Raw genomic sequence first — 25,968 nt, forward strand, 5'->3', positions numbered from 1 at the left:
TCAATTTTTCTTCCATTTTCAATTTTTCGATATTTCAGTTTTTGCATTTTTCAATATGTCCATTCTTCAGTTTTTCGATTTTGCAATATTTTGATTTTTAAATTTAAAATTTTTCAATTTTAGATTTCTTAGTTTTTCGTTGTTTCGAATTTTTGATGCTTCGATTTCTGGATTTTTCGATTTTGAACGTATCTTTAGTCTTCTCTACGATTTTCTAGCTCTCATTTTAAATTTTTAACATTGTTCATTTTTCGACTTGGATTTGTCGATTTTACAATTTTTCTATTTCTAATTTTTCGATATTTTAGTTTTGCCCTACATACCAAAAAATTGGTCTAAAGAGTTTAGACAGTACTTCCCTCGCGGTCGGAAACGTGACGACTGCATGTCTATTATGTTTTTTTTTCGCAGTAGATTTCATTTTTTTTTTTGAGTCACCCGGTATATGCAAATTAAAAAAATATGAATGGAATGATAAATTACAAGTGCAGACTCATCATATTTTGTACATTTTAGATATGATTTATTCGGCAAACTTTTGAGCTGACGTCATCAAGTTTTTGGAGGAGATAACCAAATATATTTTGACTAAAGATTTATGATGCTCTTTATAGCCTTAAAACATCTGCAACATTTCAAAGCATTCGGATTAGCAGATTCAAAATTAAATTTGAAAATGTTGTTTTATAATTTTGATTTTTTTTTCCAAAAATTTTGACGTTTCGGGTGAAAACTCAATTCGTAGTCGTAAACTACATGTGTAGGACTATGTTATTTATACAATTTAAAACCCATTTACTATGTACAATTTTGAAGTGACGTCATCGCATTAGTGGTGGGGATGATTAAACAAATTTTGGTTAGCGTTTTACCATCTACATGATATTCCTAATATAAGTACAATATTTCACAACAATCGGTCCAGTACTTTCGGAGATTATCTGTCTAATAAAAATCCGGGACGGCAGACAGACGGACAGACGGACAGACAGACGGAAATGGCAGACCTATTTCTTCGTCTTCTAGGGGTCATCAAGGATCGAGAAAACGTAAAAGTAGAGAGTCGGCCGACGGACTCGATTACAATACTTAAAAAAAAAATCAAAAAATCGAAAAGTCGAAAAATCAAAATTCGATTAACCCAGAAATTGGGAAATCAAAAAACCGAAAATGTAGAAATGTCAAAATTTGAAAAATTGAAAAACTGGGAAATCGAAGCATCAAAAATCGAAAAGTTGGAAAATTGAGAAATCTGAAATTTAAAAATCGAAATATTGAAAAATCGAAAAATCGAGGAACTGAAAAATCAAAAATTGAACAAACGAACAATTATAAAGTCGAAAGAGACATTGAAAAAATAAAGGAAATGAAAAAATCAAAAACTTGGCAAAATTAAGGAATTGAAAAATTACAAAAAATTAAAGTTGAGGAAACGAAAAATTATGAAACCGAAACACTGAAAAATGGGGAAATAGAAAAATGAAAGAAAATGAAAAAACGACAAATTGTGATATCAAAAAAAAAATTGTAAAAATGCTTGTAAGATTTCAGAACATTCAGTTTTGCAGTTTCGAACTTAAATCGCAAGTCGCTACAAAATTTTGATTTTTTTTCCAAAAATCTGATGTCTAGGGCGGAGAGTCTAAAAACTGCAATACTAGAATACAAAAATAACGTTCTGAGTATACTCGACGTTTTACACGAAAATAATTATCCTGGTTCAAAAAATTTAACGATGGTGCTAAATTGATAAGAGGAAGAATTTACTGGCATTTTAGCACCGTTTTACGGCGAAATGAGAGAAAATATGTCAAAATGACTCTTTCAGGTTGCAGCGTAGGAGAAGAAATGCGCCGATAAAAGATAACGCAGGATGCGAGAACTGCTAAAATTTGTAAATATATACTCTCATATCAGTTAGCATTCATCGAGTAACTACTGTTGACTAAATTAGATGTAAAACATCAATTTCTATTCAATTCCATTAGACGCTTTCAGAATTCTTTATTAAAATTTCAATAAAAGGTACTTAAACGAACAATTTGTAAAAATAATTTATTTAAATAAATTAAACGACGCGTCGAACCCCGTATTAGTAGAAACCGTCGACTTTTTAGAGAAAAATTTAGATTTCGACATTAGTTTCATCAAAATAACTGTCAGTGAAAGTACACGCTTGAAAGAAGACCCACTCATGCATTAAGATACTAACGTCTTTCAATCAGGAAAGGAACACTTTTAATTCAAACACGCTGATGCTCATTTAAGACATCTGGAAACCACGGCCAGACGGACGATACTCCAAGACAATAAAATGGTAGTACCGTCGAACAAAAAAAGGTACATTCTTTTGGGCACTACTACAACGCGATAAAGTTTCTTTAGATTGGTTGTTGATTGGCTTTACCTGTGTCTGAAGCCTCTGGAATGCTATTCTGCAGATAAACCGCAATTAACTCGAACGGATGAACGTGTTCAAGCAACGGCTGAAATTTTGAAAGTCAAAACAACCATTACAAAACCCCTCGTAGAGTGTGGTAAGAGATCCGTTACCATTTTCGGCTCCGGACGATTGATAATAATGCGATCGTTACCATATAAAGAAACTAATTTGTTTCCGAGTTGTCATGATGATTTAACGAAAGTGTGCGTCTAATAACTTCCATAGAAATTGCATAATGCATCAACTTGCATTGCTTAATCGCTGCAACACAACACAGCACAATCAAGAGTTTAATAGTTGCTCCAAAAACGCTTTTAATAAAATAAAAATTCTTTATGTCGTTGATAAAAGCGGAGAAAGAAAGGGGATCTAGACCCGATCCTTGAAGCACCCCACATCTTTTACGTCACGCGCGTGCCACTTCCCAAAACTCCGGCGAGCTATGTTAATGTACAGAAGATCCATTAACAAAGGAATCTCGCTGCTCCCAGAAACCCAGTTCCATCGGTTTCCGTTTTGGCCAGCCTTCACCATCCTCTCGGAGCGATCGAAGAATGAGCTAACCTTGAGCATCTCGACCTCGCTCGTCCACACGGCACCTGTCCGTCATCCAGGCAGGACGAGACTCTTTTAAATACATGAATTAGCGAGCAAGAACGGATTGAAAGTAATTATAAAAGTACGTTCTGCGTTGGGAGCATGGCGTACGTATACAAAGAACAAGGTGGTTGCACGCGAGGCCCGGCAGCCTCGGGGTACCACCGCACAGCACAGCACCGTATTATTATGGGAGCCCCCGGGCACGTGCCGGCTACCTCCACCGACCTCTGACACGCGGCTCGAGATGCTTTCTTAACCAAGCGAACCTCCGGTTTTCGTGCCAGGTATATAGACCCAAACAAATCCATCCGACACACGATTAAAGAATTTTTAAATTTGTAGACGTGAATTTACATAAACGCGCTCCGTGATCGCGGGATTCGAAAGGCGAGGATGCGGGGAGAAGTAGTCGATGGAGTGGCGTCTTCGGAATAGAAATGTTGCGATTATTTTTTCCATTCATGTGGGTGTTTTCCGGTCTGACACCTATACGTCGTCCAAAACCTAATCAAGTAGGGTTATAGTCCGTTTACCGAACAGATGGAGCGATCACGCGTGCTTATACAGACACTACAGGAGATGTTTGAAACTATTTCTGCCTGTTTCAAAGTGCGTGAACAACTCCATCTGTTCGGTAAACACGGTATTTAAACGATTAATTACGTCACAGGTGTGTCGAAATTTTTTCGTGTGTAATTAACGCTGGCACTTCGTCTTAGGAAAGTAAAACCAGAATTTCGAATTTTCGTCACGTACGGCCCATCACTCGTGCCTCTTTCACTTTTCCTCTTTAACTCGCTAAATTAATATCGAGTCACTTTCGCGCCAACAAAATGAATGTGTAACCGTTCGCGTTCGGTTCGAAAAGTATTAATACCGACCCCATTACAAGAAGCGTTGAATTATTAATATTTTCAGCAAGTAGCGGCATCTGAAGGCTGCCTGAAATTGCGTAATTAATTATCGCGCATTAGCCGCGACCCGACTTAAATCGTTCCGAGTGAGAGCGGCGCATGGGAGAGCCGATGGAAGTAATGGCCAGATCGACACTCGGTATGGATGGAAAAGGTGTCTGGAATTGTGCGACTTTGTTAAACATAAATTTGTGGGGGAAGTTTCGTGATAATGTTGCACTAAAAAAAAGTTTCTGATAAATTCAGACGTGGGACACATAGTTTCAGAGATAATCGGACACACAAGTGCGGACAATATGAAATAATCGGAATATCGATAAACTGGGCAATTATTGAGAAATGAAAACAATTTAAAAATCGATAAACTGAAAACTCAAAGAATTGAAATATCGAAAATTGATATCGCCCAAATCGAAAATTAAAAATTGAAAGATTGAAAAATTTTAACACAAAAAACTGAAAAATTTGAATTAAAAAAATCGAAAAATCAGGAAATTGAACAATTGAAAGATAGAAACGTCGAAATCTCTATAAATCGATGAGAAATCGAAGAATTGAAAAATCGAAAAACTGAAAATAAAAAAATTGAAATATGGAAAAATCAGAAATTTCAAAATTTGAAAAATTAAAAAATATAAAAATTGAAAAATTGAAAAACTGAGGAATCGAAAAACTTGAGAAATTGAAAAACTCCAAAGCTGAAATAACGAAAAATAATCGAAACATTGAGAAATTGAAAACTCGAAAAACTGGAAAATTGAAAAATCGAAAATCCAAAAATTCGAAAATCAAAAGCTCGGGAAATTGATGCTTCTTCAGATCGAGAATCCAAGAAATCGAAAAATTTAAAAATCAAAAAATAAAAAATTTTAAAATTGAGAAATTGGAAAACAGAAAAATGTAAAATCGAGAAGATGAAAAATTGAAAGATTGAGGAATCGAAACAGCAAAAAAATGAAATATCTAAAATTTGGAAATTCGAAAAATTTGAAAATAGAAATATGAAGAATTGAAAATCTGGAAAACCGGGAAATAAAATATCTGAAATTTTAAAAATTGAAAAATGAAAACATCAAAAAATTGAAAAAACGAAAAATCGAGCAATAGAAACATCATCAGAAAGTCAAAAAATCGAAAAAATAAAGAATCGAAATATTGAAAAATCCTAAAACTGAAATATCGAAAAATTGAAATATCGAAAATTGAAATCGTCCAAAATCGAAAATTAAAAATCGAAAAATTGAAAAATTTGAACTCAAAAAACTAAAAAATTTAAATTAAAAAAATCAAAAAAATCAGGAAATCGAACAATTAAAAGATCGAAACATCGCAATCTCGATAAATCGATGAGAAATCGAAGAATTGAAATATCGAAAAATCAGATATTTGAAAATTTGAAAAATGGAAACATTAAAAAATTGAAAAATTGAAAAATCGAGAAATCGAAACATTGAAAAATTCCAAAACTGAAATATCGAAAAATTGAAATATCGAAAATTGAAATCGTCCAAAATCGAAAACTAAAAATCGAAAAATTGAAAAATTTGAAATCAAAAAACTAAAAAATTTAAATTAAAAAAATCGAAAAATCAGGAAATCGAACAATTACAAGATCGAAACATCGAAATCTCGATAATTCGATGAGAAATCGAAGAATTGAAATATTTAAAAATCAGAAATTTGAAAATTTGAAAAATGAAAACATGAAAAAGTTGAAAAATCGAGAAATCGAAACATCAAAAAATCGAACCATTGAAAAACTGAGGAATCGAAAAACTGAAAAATCGAAAAATTGAAAATTCGAAAAATTTGAATAGAAATATGAGGAACCGAAAATTTGAAAAATCGGGAAATAAAATATCTGAAATTTTAAAAATTGAAAAATTAAAACATCAAAAAATTGAAAAAACGAAAAATGAAACATCATCAGAAAGTCAAAAAATCGAAAAAATAAAGAATCGAAATATTGAAAAATTCTAAAACTGAAATATCGAAAAATTGAAATATCAAAAATTGAAATCGTCCAAAATCGAAAATTAAAAATCGAAAAATTGAAAATTTTGAACTCAAAAAACTGAAAAATTTAAATTAAAAACAATCGAAAAATCAGGAAATCGAACAATTAAAAGATCGAAACATCGAAATCTCGATAAGTCGATGAGAAATCGAAGAATTGAAATATCTAAAAATCAGAAATTTGAAAATTTGAAAAATGAAAACATCAAAAAGTTGAAAAATCGAGAATTCGAGAAATCGAAACATCAAAAAATCGAAACATTGAAAAATTCCAAAACTGAAATATCGAAAAATTGAAATATCGAAAATTGAAATCGTCCAAAATCGAAAATTAAAAATCGAAAAATTGAAAAATTCGAACTCAAAAAACTGAAAAATTTGAATTAAAAACAATCGAAAAATCAGGAAATCGAACAATTAAAAGATCGAAACATCGAAATCTCGATAAATCGATGAGAAATCGAAGAATTGAAATATCGAAAAATCAGATATTTGAAAATTTGAAAAATGGAAACATTAAAAAATTGAAAAATTGAAAAATCGAGAAATCGAAAGATCAAAAAATCGAAACATTGAAAAGTTCCAAAACTGAAATGAAAATTGAGAATCGAAAAACTGGAAAGTTGAAAAATCTAAAAATCGAAAAGCCGAAAAATCGAAAAACCATGAGACCAATAAATCGAAAAATCAAAACTGAAAAATCGGAAGGTCGGGAAATCGAATCTTGGTTTTTCGATGTTTCTTCACGAAACAAAGAAATTGAACAATTGAAAGGCCTAAAAACTTAAAAATGAAAAAATTGAAAAATCTAACACAAACAGAAAAATGTAAAATCGAGAAGTTGAACAAATGAGAAACCGAGAAATCGAAACATCAAAAAATCAAAAAATTGGGAAAAAATTAAAAATCTAAAATTCAAAAATTGAAACACTGAGAAATCGAAGTAAAACCGAGAAATAGAAAAATCGAAAAATAAAAAATCAAAATAGTGAAAAATCTCAACACTGAAATATCGAAAAATTGGAAAATGAAAGAAAAAATTGAAAAAATCCAAAACTGAAACATCGAAAAATTAGAAATCGAAAAATTTCAAAATCGAGAAATCAAAAGAGTGAAAAACCAAGAAACCGAGAAATAGGAAAAACAAAAAATCGAGAAATTGGAAAACTGAAGAATCGAAAAACTGAAAAATTGAAAATTTCCAAAACTGAAACATCGAAAAATTGAATTTGGAAGATCTGAGATTCAAATATATTGAAAATTTGAAAAATCGAAACATTGGTGGATTAAAAAATTGAAAAATCGAACAATCGAGAAGTCGAGAAATTAAAACCTGAAAAATCAAGAAATCTAGTAAAAGGAAAATCAAAAATATCGAAAATTTAGAAACGTCGAGAACTGAAAAATTGAAAAATCGAAAAAAGTGCACTGAAAAATTGAAGAATCGAAATTTGAAGAACCGAGAAATCGAAAAGTCGAAACAAAGAAAAATTGGAAAACTGAAACATCGAGAAATCGAAGTAAACCACAATCGAAAACTCGAAAAGTTAAAAACTGTAAAATTTTAAAATTGAAAAATCGAAAAAGTAAAAAATCTTAAAATTGAATATCGGACGAAGTGAAAACACAAAAAATGAAAAATCTAAAATTTAAAAATTCAGGGATTGTAAAATAGACATACTGAAGAATTTAAAAATGAAAGAATCGAGAAATCGAAAAATTTAAAAAAGAAATCAAAATACATACAAAAAAATTGAAAACCTAAAGTTAAAAATAGAAATGTTGAAAAATCAAAAAAGTAAAAATCGAAAATCGAAAAATTGAAGAATCGAAAATTGAAAAATGGAGGAAAATTTGAAAAATCGAAAAACTGAAAAATCCAAAAACTAATCTCGAGTTTTCGATTTTCCTATTTTCGATTTTTTAATTTTTCCATTTTTGACGGTTCTAAATTTTCGGTTTTTTGATTTCCCAATTTCTCGATTAATCGATTTTTGATTTTTCGATTTTTCGATTTTTGATTTTCGTATTTCTCCATTTCTAATTATTTCGATTTCTCATCTCCTCGATTTCTCGATTTTTCGATTTTTCAGTTTTTCGACTCTAAATTTCAGCTTTTTCGACTTCGATTTCCGTTTCTTTAATATGTCCATTTATAATTTTACAATTTTAGTTCGCTATTACAATTTTTCATTTTTCGATTTTTCAGTTTCTCAATTTTTAATTTTTCGATTTTTCAAATTTTCGTTTCGTCAAATGTTCCAAGTTCTTGATTTTTTCGTTTTTCATTTTCCCGATTTTTTAATTTTCATTTTCTCAATTTTATATGACAATTTTTTGTTTTTTCATTTCCTTTATTTTTTTCTGTTTACTTTCGATTTTATAATTTTCAATTTTGCACTTTTTCGACATTTAAATTTCTCGAGTTTTAATCTGTCAATTTTTTAATTTCCGTTTCTTGAATTTTTCAAGTCCTTGAGTTTCAATTATAGATTTTTCAGTTTTCATTATCTACTTTTTTCTTTTTTTTGTTGTAATTATTCCATTTTTTTTTGTTTGAAAAGTTGAAAAATCGAAAAACTGAAAAAACGAAAAATTTCAAGATCGATAAAATGAAAAATCATCATGACCTGACATAACCTGAAATGACCTGACCTGACCTGGTATGACCTGACCTAACTTTACGTGACGTGATGTGAGTTGACGGAAAATCGAAGAAAAATTGATACATTGAAAAACGAAAATTTGAAACTTAAGATTCGAAAAAAATTAGTGAATCGAAAATTGAAAAATCGAATAAATGAAAAAGGATTGGAATTCAATAATTGACAAATATAAAAATTCAAAAATCGTAAAATTGAAAAATCTTAAGCATTTTAATCATCATTACATATTTAAAATGAAAGCCAGAAAAATTGCAAATCAGAAATTGAAGAAATCTTAAGCATTTTAATCATCATTACATATTTAAAATGAAAGCCAGAAAAATTGCAAATCAGAAATTGAAGAAACAAAAAATTCAAAAATCGCGAAACTGAAAATTCTAAAAAATGATATAACAAAAAATTTAAAAATCTAAAATTGAAAATTCGGAAACCGAAAAATTGAAAAATCCAAAAATTTAAATATTTAACATTGAAAAGAGAAAATTATAGAATTAGAACTTTGAAAAACTGAAAAATTGAAAAATAGAGAAAAAAAAACCAAAATGAAAAATTGAAAAACGAAGAATTTAAAAATTAAAAATTGAAAACTCGAGAAACTCAAATCGAAAAACTGCAAAATCTAAAAATTGAAAAATCCAAAAGATGGAAAATCGGAAAACTCAAAAATTTTAAAGTGAAAACTTGAAAAATTGGACGAGGGAAATAACCTCCGACCAATTTTTCGTCATAGTTATCGATATTCGAAAATTTTCGACAAAGTCCATTTCAGCAAAAATAACGTTCTGCGTGTACTTTCATCCCACGCCCGCCAAACCTCCGCTCCACATCACCACCACTTGTTCCGGAATTGACAGCAACTTAAATCTAGGTTGATTTATAGCACACCCATAACCCGCCAGCGTAACTTTCAGTTCAAACTGCACGAACCCTCGAGCATCCATCCTCGCTCCCGTCGTTCCTCTCCTTCCCTCCTTTTTCGCAATCTCGCAATCGCAAAACTCGCAATCGACCCATGCTATATGTCACGACCAAATAGAGAACGACACAATTAACGACAACTTTACCAGATTGACGGAACCAGGCCAGGGCGAGCATTCCTTCAAAGACAATCGATGATAAATCGCCTTTTAAACGACGATCTTCGAGCTATCTACCTAATTACGACGCCTGGTAGCTACCATGGCTTCGAAAATGCCCGACCATTAATAAATTTTAATGTTAAATTATAACATAAAGGAAAAATTTACGATCCGCCGATAAAATCAACATGTGCTTTAAGAAAAATTATCGCATAGATAAACGCAACGAACGTAATCTGATCCGGCCCAATCAAGAGCCTCGTGAATATCTGATTGTTAATTAAAAGTAACTATTTTCATTAAGGTAACGTTGGTTTTACCTCGTTCGTAAATTTTATCGTTTATTGACTCCGGGAGTAAATCGAGAAAGTCGGGCTGAGATTGTAAAGTGTGCGTATTAATACGTTAATGAGCCGCGGCGGGGTACTAAATTCGAGGAGGAAAGCGGCGATTTTAATTTAATAAGATAATAAGTACACCAAAATTAGCAAATTATTTTTACAAGTGCTCAAATTGCACAATAATGAAAGGTTTTAAGTGTTTTGTGCTCCAGTAGTCAGTGTTATTGCTTACCTTTCATTATTTTGTCATTTACGATTCGTTGATTTTACAACCAATTTTGCAAACGTCCAATTAAAGCAATTAAAAATATTTATGGACGGGCGCTATAATTTCGCTTTCGATGTTCTTGTTAACCCTAATGCAAATCTTTATTGTAGAAAAAGGCGAATTAAAATGGTCCGTGTAATTAGAAAGTGGAGCGAAATATTTTTTACAATTCTGACGTGCAGTTTACCCGCAAGCTCGAATTTTCTGTGTCCATGTAGTTGCGTATTTGAATTAAATAAATATCATGTAAAGATCGCGGTGAGCGTAAGTCACTAATAGCACGTTGTAGAAATGAAAGGTGAGTGCACATTTTTTTTTTATAAACTCTTAAAGACGAAAAAAAGTGTAGCATTAACTCTAATTTGTTTAATTTGCTTAGATAAATTACTTAGACCGGTCAATGTGATGTGCTACCTTTCATTAAGTTAAATCAATCAAATAAACATCATTCGGATAGCTTTAATTGTATGATCTATATAGGAACACTTGTCGGCGCATTTACTTTCAGTGAACACTTTCTAACACGGTCGATTGAATTATCATGAATTTTGACGCAATGGTAATTAATGATATGACCAACATTAGACTCTTTTGTGTAACCGCCACCAATTGGACTTTGATTTCAGAGCGACTTTGATCTTTTTTTTTCAAAGAAATCCCATTTTGCAAAAAAATGTCTTTTTTTTTAATTTATCGGACGGATAAGTTCCGATTAAAAAAAACAAGATCTAGGGCACCTCTGAGACAGAAGATTTCATTACTTGTGAAACACCTTTAGCACCTGTCATTGAATTTTTGATTATCATAATCATGATTATATGGCCAGCTGTGGCACAATTATTTACACAGAAAAAGGGACCATAATTTGCTGAGTCTGTTCAACTGAATTATTTAAACCGTTAAATGTGAAATTATGCACATCTTTAAATTAATAATGTTACAATAATTACAAACAAACATCATTTACACAGCTTTACCTGAATGAACTTTATGGAAACACTTCTCGACATACTTCCTTTCATTAAGTACTTTCTAACATAGCCGATTGAGTCATTATGCATTTTTGACGTAATATTAATTAAAAGATACGACTAACATTAGAATGCTTTATGTAACGGCTATCAATTGTTAATACAGTCTTGCTCACAATCCATGGCACTTCCTTACGTGAGCTTTCAGCAACTGTTGCATTTTTGTTTTAATTTTATTGCGAATTTGATTTTTTTAGGAATCACCGTGTACGAATTCGATGCTCTGATTATTTTGCTGAGTTGGACACAATTTGAACACAAACCGGATCGTTACAATACAATGTATCTCGCAATCTTCGTTAAATCGCTGACATTTTTTTCAAAAACTATAAAAAACTACTTAAAATTTCATGGCTGTTTACGGATGTTTGAATTGTTAAAAAAAAGTGTTTTAAAAAATATGAGATCGAAGGCACCTCTGAGAAGAAAACCGTTTGTTATTCATATGAATTCCTTTGTTGAGTGGTATACAATTTGAACACAAACCAAATCATTACAGTTCTTTACCTTGTAATATTAGTGAAATTATAGAACGTTTTTTTTTCAAAAACTCAAAAAACAGACTTAAAATTTCATATTTTGAAGAAATAAAGAAAAATCTCTCATGTTTGAAAACCATGGACAGTCTACAGCTTTTTGAACTATTGAAAAAAAATCTGTTTAAAAAAATGAGATCGAAGACACCTCTGAGAACAAAATATTCTGTTATTCATATGAATTCTTTTGCTGAGAGGTACATGATTTGAACACAAACCAAATCATCACAGTATTAATTGTGAAATTGTGCAATGTTTTTTTTTAATTATTTTCTACAAATAAAAATTTGAAAAATTCAAAAACGTACTTAAAATTTCATATTTGGAGGAAGTAGATACATTTCTTATCCTAGAAGTCTAGGGACTGTGTATATATTTTCGAATTACTGGAAAAATCAGGATTAAAAGATTTCATATCTAGAATACCTCTGAAACAAAATTTTGTTATTCATTTGTGACAATCAGAGATCAAAACTACCGCTACCACTTGCATTTTATTATTATTAAAGAATCATCGTTTACGAATTCACTGCTCTAAATTTTTTGCTGAGTAGGACACAATTTGAACACAAATCAAATCATTACAGTTCTTTACCTTGTAATCTTAGTGAAATTATAGAACGATTTTTTTCAAAAACTCCAAAAACAGACTTAAAATTTCATATTTAGAAGAAATAAAGAAACATCTCTCATGTTTGAAAACTGTGAACAGTCGACAGCTTATTGAACTATTGAAAAAAAATCTGTTTAAGAAAATGAGATCGAAGACACCTCTGAAAACAAAATATTCTGTTATTCATATGAATTATTTTGCTGAGACGTACACAATTTGAACACAAACCAAATCATCACAGTATTAATTGTGAAATCGTGTAATATTCTGTTTTTAATCATTTTCTAGAAATACAAAATTTGAAAAATTCAAAAACGTACTTAAAATTTCATATTTGGAGGAAGTAGATACATTTCTTATCTTAGAAATCTAGGGACTGTCTATATATTTTCGAATTACTGGAAAAAATCGGGATTAAAAAATTTCATATCTAGAATACCTCTGAAACAAAATTTTGTTATTCATTTGTGACAATCAGAGATCAAAACTACCGCTACCACTTGCATTTTGTTATTATTAAAGAATCATCGTTTACGAATTCACTGCTCTAAATTGTTTGCTGAGTAGGACACAATTTGAATACAAATCAAATCGTTACAGTTCTTTACCTTGTAATCTTAGGGAAATTATAGAACGAATTTTTTTCAAAAACTCCAAAAACAGACTTCAAATTTCATATTTAGAAGAAATAAAGAAAAATCTCTCATGTTCGTAAACTGTGGACAGTCTACAGCTTTTTGAACTATTGAAAAAAATCTGTTTAAAGAAATGGGATCGAAGATACCTCTGAGAATAAAATCTTCTGTTATTCGTATGAATTCTTTTGCTGAAGGATACACAATTTGACTACAAACCAAATAATTACAGTATTATGTGTCAAGTTGTGCAACATTTTTTTCAGAAATCTCTTTTGTAGAAATAAAAAATTTGAAAAATTGTAAACGTACTTAAAATTTCATATTTGGAAAAAGTAGATACATTTCTTATCCTAGAGATATAGGGGAAATCTATATATTTTTGAATTGCTGGAAAAAATCAGGATTAAAAAATTTCATATCAAGAGTACCTCTGAGAAAAAAATTTTGTTATTCATATGTGACCAATCAGAAATCAAAAGTATTGCCACCACTTGGATTTTATTACTATTAAAGAATCACCGTTTACGAGTTCACTGTTCTATTTTTTGCTGAGTGGCACACAATTTGAACACAAATCGAATAATGACAGGTTTTTACCTTGTAATACTTGTGAAATTATCGAAAATTTTTTTCAAAAACTCCAAAAACAGACTTAAAATTTCATATTTTAAAGAAATAAAAGAAAATCTCTCATGTTCGAAAACTGTGGACAGTCTACAGCTTTTTGAACTATTGAAAAAAATCTGTTTAAAAAATGGGATCGAAGATACCTCTGAGAATAAAATCTTCTGTTATTCGTATGAATTCTTTTGCTGAAGGATACACAATTTGATTACAAACCAAATAATTACAGTATTATTTGTGAAATCGTGCAACATTTTTTCAGAAATCTCTTTTGTAGAAATAAAAAATTTGAAAAATTATGAACGTACTTAAAATTTCATATTTGGAAAAAGTAGATACATTTCTTATCCTAGAGATCTAGGGGAAATCTATATATTTTTGAATTACTGGGAAAAATCAGGATTAAAAAATTTCATATCAAGAGTACCTCTGAGAAAAAAATGTTGTTATTCATATGTGACCAATCAGAAATCAAAAGTATCGCCACCACTTGGATTTTATTACTATTAAAGAACCACCGTTTAGGAATTCACTGCTCTAATTTTTTTGCTGAGTGGCACACAATTTGAACACAAATCAAATCATTACAGCTTTTTACCTTGTAATCTTTGTGAAATTATAGAACAACTTTTTCAAAAACTCCAAAAACAGACTTAAAATTTCATATTTTGAAGAAATAAAAGAAAATTTCTCATGTTCGAAAACTGTGGACAGTCTACATCTTTTTGAACTCTTGGAAAAAATCTGTTTAAAAAATGGCATCGAAGATACCTCTGAGAATAAAATCTTCTGTTATTCGTATGAATTCTTTTGCTGAAGGATACACAATTTGACTACAAACCAAATAATTACAGTATTATTTGTGAAATCGTGCAAAATTTTTTTCAGAAATCTCTTTTGTAGAAATAAAAAATTTGAAAAATTGTAAACGTACTTAAAATTTCATATTTGGAAAAAGTAGATACATTTCTTATCCTAGAGATCTAGGGGAAATCTATATATTTTTGAATTACTGGAAAAAATCAGGATTAAAAAATTTCATATCAAGAGTACCTCTGAGAAAAAATTTTGTTATTCATATGTGACCAATCAGAAATCAAAAGTATCGCCACCACTTGGATTTTATCACTATTAAAGAATCACCGTTTACGAATTCACTGTTTTATTTTTTTGCTGAGTGGCACACAATTTGAACACAAATCAAATCATTACGGCTTTTTACCTTGTAATGTTTGTGAAACTATAGAAATTTTTTTTCAAAAACTCCAAAAACAGACTTAAAATTTCATATTTTGAAGAAATAAAGAAAAATCTCTCTTGTTCGAAAACTGTGGACAGTCTACAGCTTTTTGAACTATTGAAAAAAATCTGTTTAAAAGAATGGGATCGAAGATACCTCTGAGAATAAAATCTTCTGTTATTCGTATGAATTCTTTTGCTGAACGATACACAGTTTGATTACAAACCAAATAATTACAGTATTATTTGTGAAATCGTACAAGATTTTTTTCAGAAATCTCGTTTGTAGAAATAAAAAATTTGAAAAATTGTAAACGTACTTAAAATTTCATGTTTGGAAAAAGTAGATACATTTCTTATCCTAGAGATCCAGGGGCAATCTATATATTTTTGAATTACTGGAAAAAATCAGGATTAAAAAATTTCATATCAAGAGTACCTCTGAGAAAAAAATGTTGTTATTCATATGTGACCAATCAGAAATCAAAAGTATCGCCACCACTTGGATTTTGTTACTATTAAAGAATCACCGTTTACGAATTCACTGTTTTATTTTTTTGCTGAGCGGCACACAATTTGAACACAAATCAAATCATTACAGCCTTTTACCTTGTAATGTTTGTGAAATTATAGAATTTTCTTTTTTTAAAACTCCAAAAACAGACTTAAAATTTCATATTTTGTAGAAATAAAAGAAAATCTCTCATGTTCGAAAACTGTGGACAGTCTACAGCTTTTTGAACTATTGAAAAAAATTTGTTTAAAAAATGGAATCGAAGATACCTCTGAGAATAAAATCTTCTGTTATTCGTATGAATTCTTTTGCTGAAGGATACACAATTTGACTACAAACCAAATAATTACAGTATTATTTGTGAAATCGTGAAACATTTTTTTCATAAATCTCTTTTGTAGAAATAAAAAATTTGAAAAATTGTAAACGTACTTAAAATTTCATATTTGGTAAAAGTAGATACATTTCTTATCCTAGAGATCTGAGGGAAATCTACATATTTTTGAATAACTGGAAAAAATCAGGATTAAAAAATTTCATATCAAGAATACCTCTGAGAAAAAAATTTTGTTATTCATGTGATTAATCAGAAATCATTGGATTTTATGACTAATAAAGAATCACAGTTTACGAATTCACTGTTCTATTTTTTTGCTGAGTGGCACACAATTTGAACACAAATCAAATCATTACAGCTTTTTACCTTGTAATGTTTGTGAAATTATAGAAATTTTTTTTTCAAAAACTTCAAAAACAGACTTAAAATTTCATATTTTGAAGAAATAAAAGAAAATCTCTCATGTTCGAAAACTGTGGACAGTCTACAGCTTTTTGAACTATTGGAAAAAATCTGTTTAAAAAATGGGATCGAAGATACCTCTGAGAATAAAATCTTCTGTTATTCATATGAATTCTTTTGCTGAGAGATATACAATTTGAACACAAAGCAAATCATTACGGTATTATTTGTGAAATCGTGCAACATTTTTTCCAAAAAAACTGTTCTAGAAATAAAGAATTTTAAAAATTCAAAAACGTACTTAAAATTTCATATTTAGAAGAAGTAGATACATTTCTCATGCTAGAAAACCAGGAACAGTCTATAGATAGATTTTTGAATTTCTGGAAAAAAATCAGATCAAGTGTACCTCTGAGAACAAAACCTATTCATTCTCATGTTATAATCAAAAATCAAAACTACCGCCTGCACACTTAAATAAACAACTCCCATTGTTACATTGTACTAATACCCATTTCTCGAAACGCTAATTCAGTAATCCGTTCTGCTCCGGCCGTACACGGAATCTCAGGAATTCCGCCGAACATCTAATAACACATCTCGGCAATAATCGACTTTTCCACACTCTGCAGCCTGAATTAAAATAGCGAACGCGACCGTAACAATAACGAAACGTGTCCGTAACCCATCCATCCACCGCGTCCCAATAATACACAGCCACAATGATCGATTAACATGGTTCGAATCGCATAATTCCACGAAATTGCCCACCATCGGCCCACCGCACACAACCACTCAAAATTGTCTCATCTGGATCGGATTCTGGCACGTCCTGCGCCTCTGCACGACAACTAAATTATCAAAGCCTACGTGATCCAGACCGAGAAGTCTTCCATAATATGCACGCTTTACGGTTATGAACACTGGGGGTTCAACGCATCTAAGTTTTCATAAAAATTTTCGCTCTGTTTTTCGTTTTAGATGGAGTTGTTTCGGACTGAGTTTGTTATCGGGGAAAAGTCGGGATGATTAAAGCCCCCGAGATAAACATATTAATTAAGCGCAAACTCGTTTGTGTTTATAAGGATCAAATGCCTTTATAGTGCATTAACTACTGGACAAGTTGCGGTTCTTAATAAATAATCCGGTGAGCTATAAAGGCTCCACGTATTACTCTCTTAGGTCATTTCCGGCATCGAGAGATATTATTATATTTAAAAAAGTGATCGCTTGCAGCTGTGTAAGTCAACATGCTCGTATATCCGTCGGCCATTTTATTTTTCTTTCTAATGGCGGTGATTCGTTTCGGACTAGGAGAAAAAGTGGTGTTACGCTAATGCAGTTTTTTCGGCGATGAAACTGAACGGTGTCGTGTTAACACGAGCCTCAAGACTTACCGCGTTTTCATAATTCTTTCTCGTTTTTTTCAACGGGAAGATTGTTAATTGCTTGTAGAATCAACGGATCGTAAAACGCTAAACTGTAACCTTCTGTTATTTATAAAAGTCCGAGTCGTACAGGTGTCCGGCTTGTTTGAGGATTTCATCACTGCTGGTCGGAAAGGTTTGTTTAGATTGGGACGAGTGGGGTTTTATGGCTTAATTGGTTGCATGATTTTTAGTGTAAATAAATAAAAAATTATTGAAAAAAGTGCAACTTTTTATTCGGAGAACGTCATCCAGCAACTGTAAAATGAAAGGCGCTATTTTAATCCAGCGAAGTTTCGATATACCTGTTACTAGGCTGTGATGGGTTTTGTAACTGTAATTGTAGTCAGTGTACCTGTGATTTATGAATCCGCCTTGATTTTTTTACCCTATACACTGATTAGGAACTTCTACAACTGTCGTGCAATAGTATTGGATGCTTCAGTTCCTAAATTTTTATAATACAAAATTATATATCAGAGTGTCATTATCACGCCTTTGTAGTAGTTACCAGGTGATAGACCAGAACCGAAAAACCGCCTTACGGACATTGTCCGAATGCATATTTCGTTAATTTATTCTCATCGTCGACGCCAGCAATCTCCAACACGAACCAATTCACCCATAACCACCTCATTTCCTCTAAAATAAAGCCATCTGTACCATCTACCCACAACAAAACCTCACCTCCACGCACCGTTCCCCATCCCGCCGATATTTATACACCCATTAACCAATTTGCATACGGCGCACTTCGGCTCGGTAGCGCGCGAACCCATAAAAGCGTCCCATAAATAACTGGCTCGTCCGGCGAAAATCGTCCGGCGAAATCCGGGCGGGCGGCGTCGCGGTTCCCGCTGCGACGTCGCATCGAAATCACCAGGACCGTAATGAAGTCGTCCCTGCAGACCGGTAGCCGGGCAGGAATGCAGCGACCGTGGTGCATGAGCCCGTTCACCGGTGGTCAATACAAGACAGGACAGGTTATTTAGCCGATCTGATCTGGTTCAGCCGGCGAGTGACCTCGCGAGCGCGGGGCGCGGCCCTGCCGAGTGGCTGCGGGTCACAGCCGCGCCCTGAACTCCGAGTGCCCCCAAAGACAGCGCTGCCGCTCCTCGCGTGCGTGTGTGTGCGACCTAGCAAGGGCGTTGCGAGGAAGCGAACGGGAGAGTTCGATGCCGGGGCGGGCGGCGAGCGCGTGGAGGGTCGCGGGGTGGGGCTACCGATGGGAGAATTTTTTATAGGACTGTGACACACACAAGAGGTACAAAAATACATTGTTTAGTTTTTATTACTTTGTTATATTTAAATTGAGATCGTTAATGTTATCCGTCAGATCGTTAATATATACGAGGAACAATAACGGAGCGAGGATTCTGCCCTGTGGGACGCCAGAGGTGGCTTTTTCGCTAGATGTACATTTAAATTAATTACTTTTTGTACTGTGGCTTATAATTTGGTTCATTGTAACTATTCAATTTTTTTAGCAATAATTTGCGGTGAACATTATTATCGAAAGCTTTCAATTGTTTTTTTATTTGTGATCTAATTTTCGCTGCCCATTATGTCACTAAGTTACGTAGATCGTCGCTAGAATGTATAGAAATGGTTAAATATCTTGAGAATCGATTGTACAAATCACCTGAAATTAGAAATATGGGAACAGGAAGTTGTGTTCTAATTATGTTCTGATTGAAATGGCAAAATAAATTATGTATTTTAAATAAAATTCATCTGATACACTGTACACAGGCACAGTAGTACTTCCTAAGATAAGACTGATTTTGGCAAATGTTATACCCTCTAAGAAAACAGAGGGCGGGTGGGCGGGGCTAGTACTTGCTAAGATAAGACCGAACAATATTAAGCGTAGTAATTGGAATGAAGAGAGTTGTATATTTTTGTAAATTAATATCTTGAGAACCAGTTGCACAAATTAAGTGAAATTAGGTATCGGGGTACAAGAAGTTGTGCTCTAATTATTCCTAAAAAAAAGTTTTGCTTCATTTGTTTTCGTGACGCAACGCCAACCTAATTTTTTACTTCCTGAGCGTAAGCAACCGTTCCCGTCTGTTTGTCTGTCTGTCCGTCTGTCTGTCTGTCCGTTTGTCTGGCGTCCCGGACTTTTATTAAACAGATAATCTCCGAACGTACTGGGCCGATTGTTGCCAAATTTTGTATTTATATTAGGAATATCACGTAGATGGTAAAACGCTAACCAAAATTTGTTTAATCATCACCACCAATAATGTGATGACGTCGTTTCAAAATGGCTATCATTGTTTAATAACATATTGAGCGGTAAAATATGAGCAGCAAAAAAAAAATAAAAACGGGGAGACACATATTTTGAAATGAGTACTTCAATAAATCCTTGAATGCATGCAAATCTAGTTGGGTGGTAGAATAAATAAAAATTTTACGTGACTGATGAAAAATCTAGTAGTATTTTAAAATATTGTCGATTTTAAGTGAAATAAAGAACACATTTTACTGCAAAAGTAACTAGTTCGTATATATTTTTAAATCAAGTTCATTATAACATTAAAAACAGTGTCATAATGAACGTCACACATAACACTAAAGTGGATTTTTGTAAGTAGAAATTTTAAACTTTTTATTGAAATTGTGCAACAAAATAGAAATAATACGCTTCTTGTACAACTCGTATAATAATATGTATACTGTTTTTACACGAGTGGATTATTTACACTCGGCTTCGCCTCGTGCAATGACCTCCCACCCTGTTAAAAAAAGGTGTACCTTAATCATTTGTTGCGAAATAACACTTGATTCTTCAATTTTTTTTTTTTAATATATAGAATTTTTTTCAACGACAGGAAAGTTAAACATGTTTTCAGTTTCTTGTTGGGAAAAGAAGACTTCGTATATTAAGAAATAATGGACCAAATATAAGCCCCGCCCACCCACCCCTTCCTAGTTGTGATGAATGTTATATTCATCATGAGCTGAAGGGCGGAGTTTAGTTTGCAAAACCCTCATCTCGCTTCAAGAAATTGCCATATGAAATATGTTTTTAAAAGAGTAGAATTGAGGATTTTGCAATTGAACTCCGCCCTTTGGTCTGATTAGGAATCAAAAATTTATCACAACTGAGATCGGGGCGGGTGAGTGGGGCTTAATTTTTGTTTTTTTTTTATTATATGGAGTTTTCTTTCAACAACAGGAAAGTTAAACATGTTTTCAGTTTCTTGTTGGAAAAAGAAGACTTCGTATATTAAGAAAAAATCGACAAAATATAAGCCCCGCCCACCCACCCCTTCTCAATCGTGATGAATGTTTTATTCATCATGGGCTGAAGGGCGGAGTTTAGTTTGCAAAATCCTGATTTCTCTACAAAAAATTGCCACATGAGATATGTTTTTCAAAGGGTAGAATTTTTTAGACAAATATTTATGTAAAAACATATTTCATTTGATAATTTCCTGTAGAGAAATGAGGATTTTGCAATTAAACTCCGCCCTTTGGTATGATTAGGAATCAAAAATTTGTCACAATTGAGATCGGGGCGGCTGGGTGGGGCTTAATTTTTGTTTTTTTTTTAATATATGGAGTTTTCTTTCAACAACAGGAAAGTTAAACATGTTTTCAGTTTCTTGTTGGGAAAAGAAGACTTCGTATATTAAGAAAAAATCGACAAAATATAAGCCCCGCCCACCCACCCCTTCTCAATCGTGATGAATGTTTTATTCATCATGGGCTGAAGGGCGGAGTTTAGTTTGCAAAATCCTGATTTCTCTACAAAACATTGCCACATGAGATATGTTTTTCAAAGGGTAGAATTTTTTAGACAAATATTTACGTAAAAACATATTTCATTTGATAATTTCTTGTAGAGAAATGAGGATTTTGCAATTAAACTCCGCCCTTTGGTCTGATTAGGAATCAAAAATTTATCACAACTGAGATCGGGGCGGGTGGGTGGGGCTTAATTTTTGTTTTTTCTTTTTAATATATGGAGTTTTCTTTCAACAACAGGAACGTTAAACATGTTTTCAGTTTCTTGTTGGAAAAAGAAGACTTCGTATATTAAGAAAAAATCGACAAAATATAAGCCCCGCCCACCTACCCCTCCCCAGTTGTGATTAATGTTTTATTCATCGTGTGCTGAAAGGCGGAGTTTAGTTTGCAAAATCCTCATTTCTCTATAAGAAATTGCCATATGAATTATGTTTTTAAAACGGTACAATTTTTTAGAGAAATATTGATGTAAAAACATATTTCATATGATAATTTCCTGTAGAGAAATGAGGATTTTGCAATTAAACTCGACCCTTTGGTATGATTAGGAATCAAAAATTGATCACAATTGAGATCGGGGCGGATGGGTGGGGCTTAATTTTTGTTTTTTTTTTTATATATGGAGTTTTCTTTCAACAACAGGAAAGTTGAAGAAAACTCTTTTTCGCTATCAGTGTTTTTCTTCATAATACTGGCGATCAGAAGTCAAAAATAATACAAATGTACGTTAAATCGGTGCTCTGAACTGCACTAATGAACGAAGCTAATCAACTGACGCCTACCTTAACGCATCTGTACCGCTTTTTTCAACCAAAATAAGATTTAGCTTCTACAACTTATTTATTTAACTGCCCATTCAATCATTTTACCGCTCAAATAATAATTGCACTGCCCATGTAGGATTAAATGATTAATCATATCCTTTTATAATGCTGGCCAAATTTTACTGCAACAATTATTCAATTACTGCATAAAAAATTTAATATTGCCCATGTGAATTATTAACTGTCCAATGTAATCGCCCAAATGTTTAAAAAACTGCCTAAATAATTAATCCCCTTTCAAAATTGTACTTAATAAATGAGCGGGGGCGCCAAATGTCTTTTTGTTAATGTAAAAATTCTCGGGTGTCCCAAATGTCTTTCTTAAAATTGTAAAACCTTCTCGGGGGCGCCAAATGTCTTTTTTATTAATGGAAAACCTTTTTGGGGGTCCCAACTATCTTTCTTAAAAATATAAAACCTTCTCGGGGGACCCAACGGTCTTTTTTAAAAACGTAAAACCTTCTCGGGGGTCCCAACTGTCTTTTTTAAAAATGTAAAACCTTCTCGAGGGCGCCATGTGTCTTTTTTTAATGTGAACCCTTCTCGGGGGCAGGCGCGGATACAGGATTTCGTTTAGGTAGGGGCAATTTTTGTGGTATTTCACCTATTTTCCAGAAATGCGTTCTAAACAAAAAAAATTATAAAATTTTAACTAGTATAGGTACTCTTTTTCACATAACATGGGTGACATTTGGTTGTTTTCGTCGTGTACACTAGAACCTCGATAATCCGAATTAATTGGGAAAAAGGTGTGTTCGGATTAACGATTTGTTCGGATCAGCGATTTTCCCAAAAATCTGAAAGGAAATTGAATAACAACTTCATACACAGTTGAAAACAAACTTCAAGAAATAAACCTTAATTTTATTAAACAAAATTAAAGAATTCTTAAGCAACAATGGATAATAACTACATTCTAAAAAAATATTACTCCGTGACCATAAACACGCTATCTTTTTGGAATCAACACCCTGAATTTTTTCAGAATTTTTAGACGAATTTTTCAAAAATGTAATTTTCCATTATGTATTCTCTACGATTTTCGAAATTTAACTAAATAGATTTTCTTGTGGATTTTGGACCTCAGAAGTCACTTCTGGCTTCATTTCTTCGATAACTTAAACCTTTTTTCCACATTCGTCCAGTTGAAATACTTATGGCAATTTTAAAAATTCCGAAAAATTCGAATTTCACACCGAATTTTCGAAAATATTGCTCGGTTACCATTAACATGCTATATTTGGAATCAGAACGTCGGGATATACATATCCCTGAATTTTTTTAGAATTTTTAGGAAATTTTTTCAAAAATAAAATGTTCCTCATGCAAATTTCGACCTATTTTCAACGATTTTCGAAATTTAACTACCTAAATACCTTTTCTTGTAGATTTCGGGCCTCATTTCTTCGATAACTTCAACCTTTTTTCCAGAATTGGATAATAATTAATTCAGTGCGTTGAAATATGGCAATTTTTAAAAATTTCAAAATACTCCATACATATGTAGAAAGATCTTGCGTCATTTTTGCAAGTAGGTGCGTGTTTCCAAGTTCAGTTCATATTGTAGAGTTTTTGTTCGGATTAAAGAAGCATCGACTTCAAATAGCCTGTGTTCGGATTACTGGATGGTCGGATAATCGTGAATTCGGATTATAGAGGTTGTAGGTACTGTATTTACAAAATGAAATGCGATTTCAAAATTTTGAAATTGGTCAAAATAAAGTACCTCGGTCCTGTGTCAGGGCAATTGCACCCATTGCTCCCCCCCCCTGGATCCGCGCCTGCTCGGGGGTCCCAACGATCTTTTTTAAAAATGTAAAACCTTCTCATGGGCGCCAAATGTCTTTTTTGTTAATATAAAACCTTCTCGGGTGTCCCAACTATCTTTCTTAAAAATGTAAAATCTTCTCGGGGATCCCAACGGTCTTTTTTAAAAATGTAAAACCTTCTCGAGGGCTCCATGTGTCTTTTTAATGTAAAACCTTCTCGGGGGCGCCCACTATCTTTCTTAAAAATGTAAAACCTTCTCGGGGGTCTCAACGGTCTTTTTTAAAAACGTAAAACCTTCTCGAGGGCGCCATGTGTCTTTTTTAATCTTTTTTAATCTCCTCAGGGATTCCAACGATCATTTTTAAAAATGTAAAACCTTCTCGGGGGCACCAAACGTCTTTTTTGTCAATGTAAAACCTTCTCGGGAGTCCCAACTGTATTTTTAAAAAACGTAAAACCTTCTCGAGGGCGCCATGTGTCTTTTTTTAATGGGAACCCTTCTCAGGGATCCCAACGATCGTTTTTAAAATTGTAAAACCTTCTCGGGTGCGCCAATTGTCTTTTTTGTTAATGTGAAACCTTCTCGGGGGCACCAACCGTCTTTTTTGTTAATGTAAAACCTTCTCGGGGGTCGCAATGGTCTTTTTTAAAAATGTAAAACCTTCTCGGGAACCCCAAATGTCTTTTTTTTAATGTGAAACCTTCTCGGAGGTCCCAACTGTGTTTTTTAAAATTTTAAAACCTTCTCGGGTGCGCCAATTGTCCATTTTGTTAATGTAAAACCTTCTCGGGGGTCCCAACGGTCTTTTTTAAAAATGTAAAACCTTCTCGGGGACGTCATGTGTCTTTTTTTTAATGTGAAACCTTCTCGGGAGTCCCATCTTTTTTTTTTTAATGTAAAACCTTCTCGGAGGTCCCAACGATCTTTTTTAAAAATGTAAAATCTTCTGGGGGGCGCCAAGTGTGTTTTTAAGGATATTAAATTCTCTCGGAGCTCCCAACTTTCTTTTTTAAGAAGCTGAAACCTACTTTTTTCTATTACACTGTGAATTCTATATTGTTATTATTTGATATAGGTTATAACGAAAAAGTATAGGTAAATTCCGCAAAATCAAATTTTATCATTTTTCAGAGAAGCAGTATTTGTTGGACTATACTTCAGAAGTGTGGGAAGTTCTCGCAAATTCCCCAGAATAAAATGCATTGCTAAGAAATGCCAAATACACTTCAGTTTAGGTCACTTCTTAAAAATTGAATAGAAGAAGAAAAAGAAACATGTTTAAAAGAGTAAATTTTGGTAAGAAAATATCGATTTTGTATTTAAACTCCGCCCCTCTATCTGACAACGAATAAAAAATTCATCACAACTGAGATAGGGGCGGGTGGGTGGGGCTTAATTATTAGCTTCGTTTTCTTAATGTATACATATCTATTTTCAACAACACGATATTTAAAATAATTATGTACTAAGAAAATCAAAGAATAAGTAAAAAAATGGGCCAAATTAATCTCGTGGTCTCATAAAATGTCCACCGACCCCCATCACCAAAGTCGGTTCATCTCGCAGTCCACCGCTGTCGTAAAGCTAAACACAGTAGCGTTTACCCGTCCCGAAAATGGCTGTCATTACCGTCCAGATGCCGCCGTGCCCCGTGACATTTCCATTGACCGACGCAACTAGATTAGAAAAAAGCCATCAGCGAATGCAAAGGTTGGTCGGACAACCGGACGCAATTTATTTTATACACATTTATATATGGCTGCCGATAGCTACACGAGTTTTTATCTCTTCTGGACGGTGTTACAGAAGAAGGTCATTCACTTGGTATTGTGTATGAGCCACGCGTTATCGACGCACTCGCGGCCTAATAAATAATAACAAATAGGTACGCGGTCCGGCCCTGCGCTCCGTTTCGTCACTCAT

At 32.8% G+C, this 25,968-nt stretch overlaps 1 protein-coding gene and 1 long non-coding RNA gene across 6 annotated transcripts in view; one reads left to right on the forward strand and one right to left on the reverse strand.

Moving 5' to 3' along the window:
- LOC135133376 (uncharacterized) overlaps positions 1-25,968 on the forward strand; it is a 279,871-nt gene that overhangs the window by 232,690 nt on the left and 21,213 nt on the right. The gene's annotated exons all lie outside the window — the stretch shown is intronic.
- On the reverse strand, positions 17,979-18,527 carry LOC135131940 (uncharacterized). The gene is made up of 3 exons (XR_010280956.1): positions 18,386-18,527; positions 18,200-18,330; positions 17,979-18,136 (listed from the first exon to the last, which is right to left on the reverse strand). It is a non-coding gene; the product is annotated as an uncharacterized LOC135131940 (long non-coding RNA).

The sequence above is a fragment of the Zophobas morio genome, unplaced genomic scaffold (genome assembly GCF_036711695.1).
Source record: "Zophobas morio isolate AGI-343-1 ecotype UQ-CSIRO unplaced genomic scaffold, CSIRO_AGI_Zmor_V1 ptg000021l, whole genome shotgun sequence".
NCBI classification, from domain to species: domain Eukaryota; kingdom Metazoa; phylum Arthropoda; class Insecta; order Coleoptera; family Tenebrionidae; genus Zophobas; species Zophobas morio.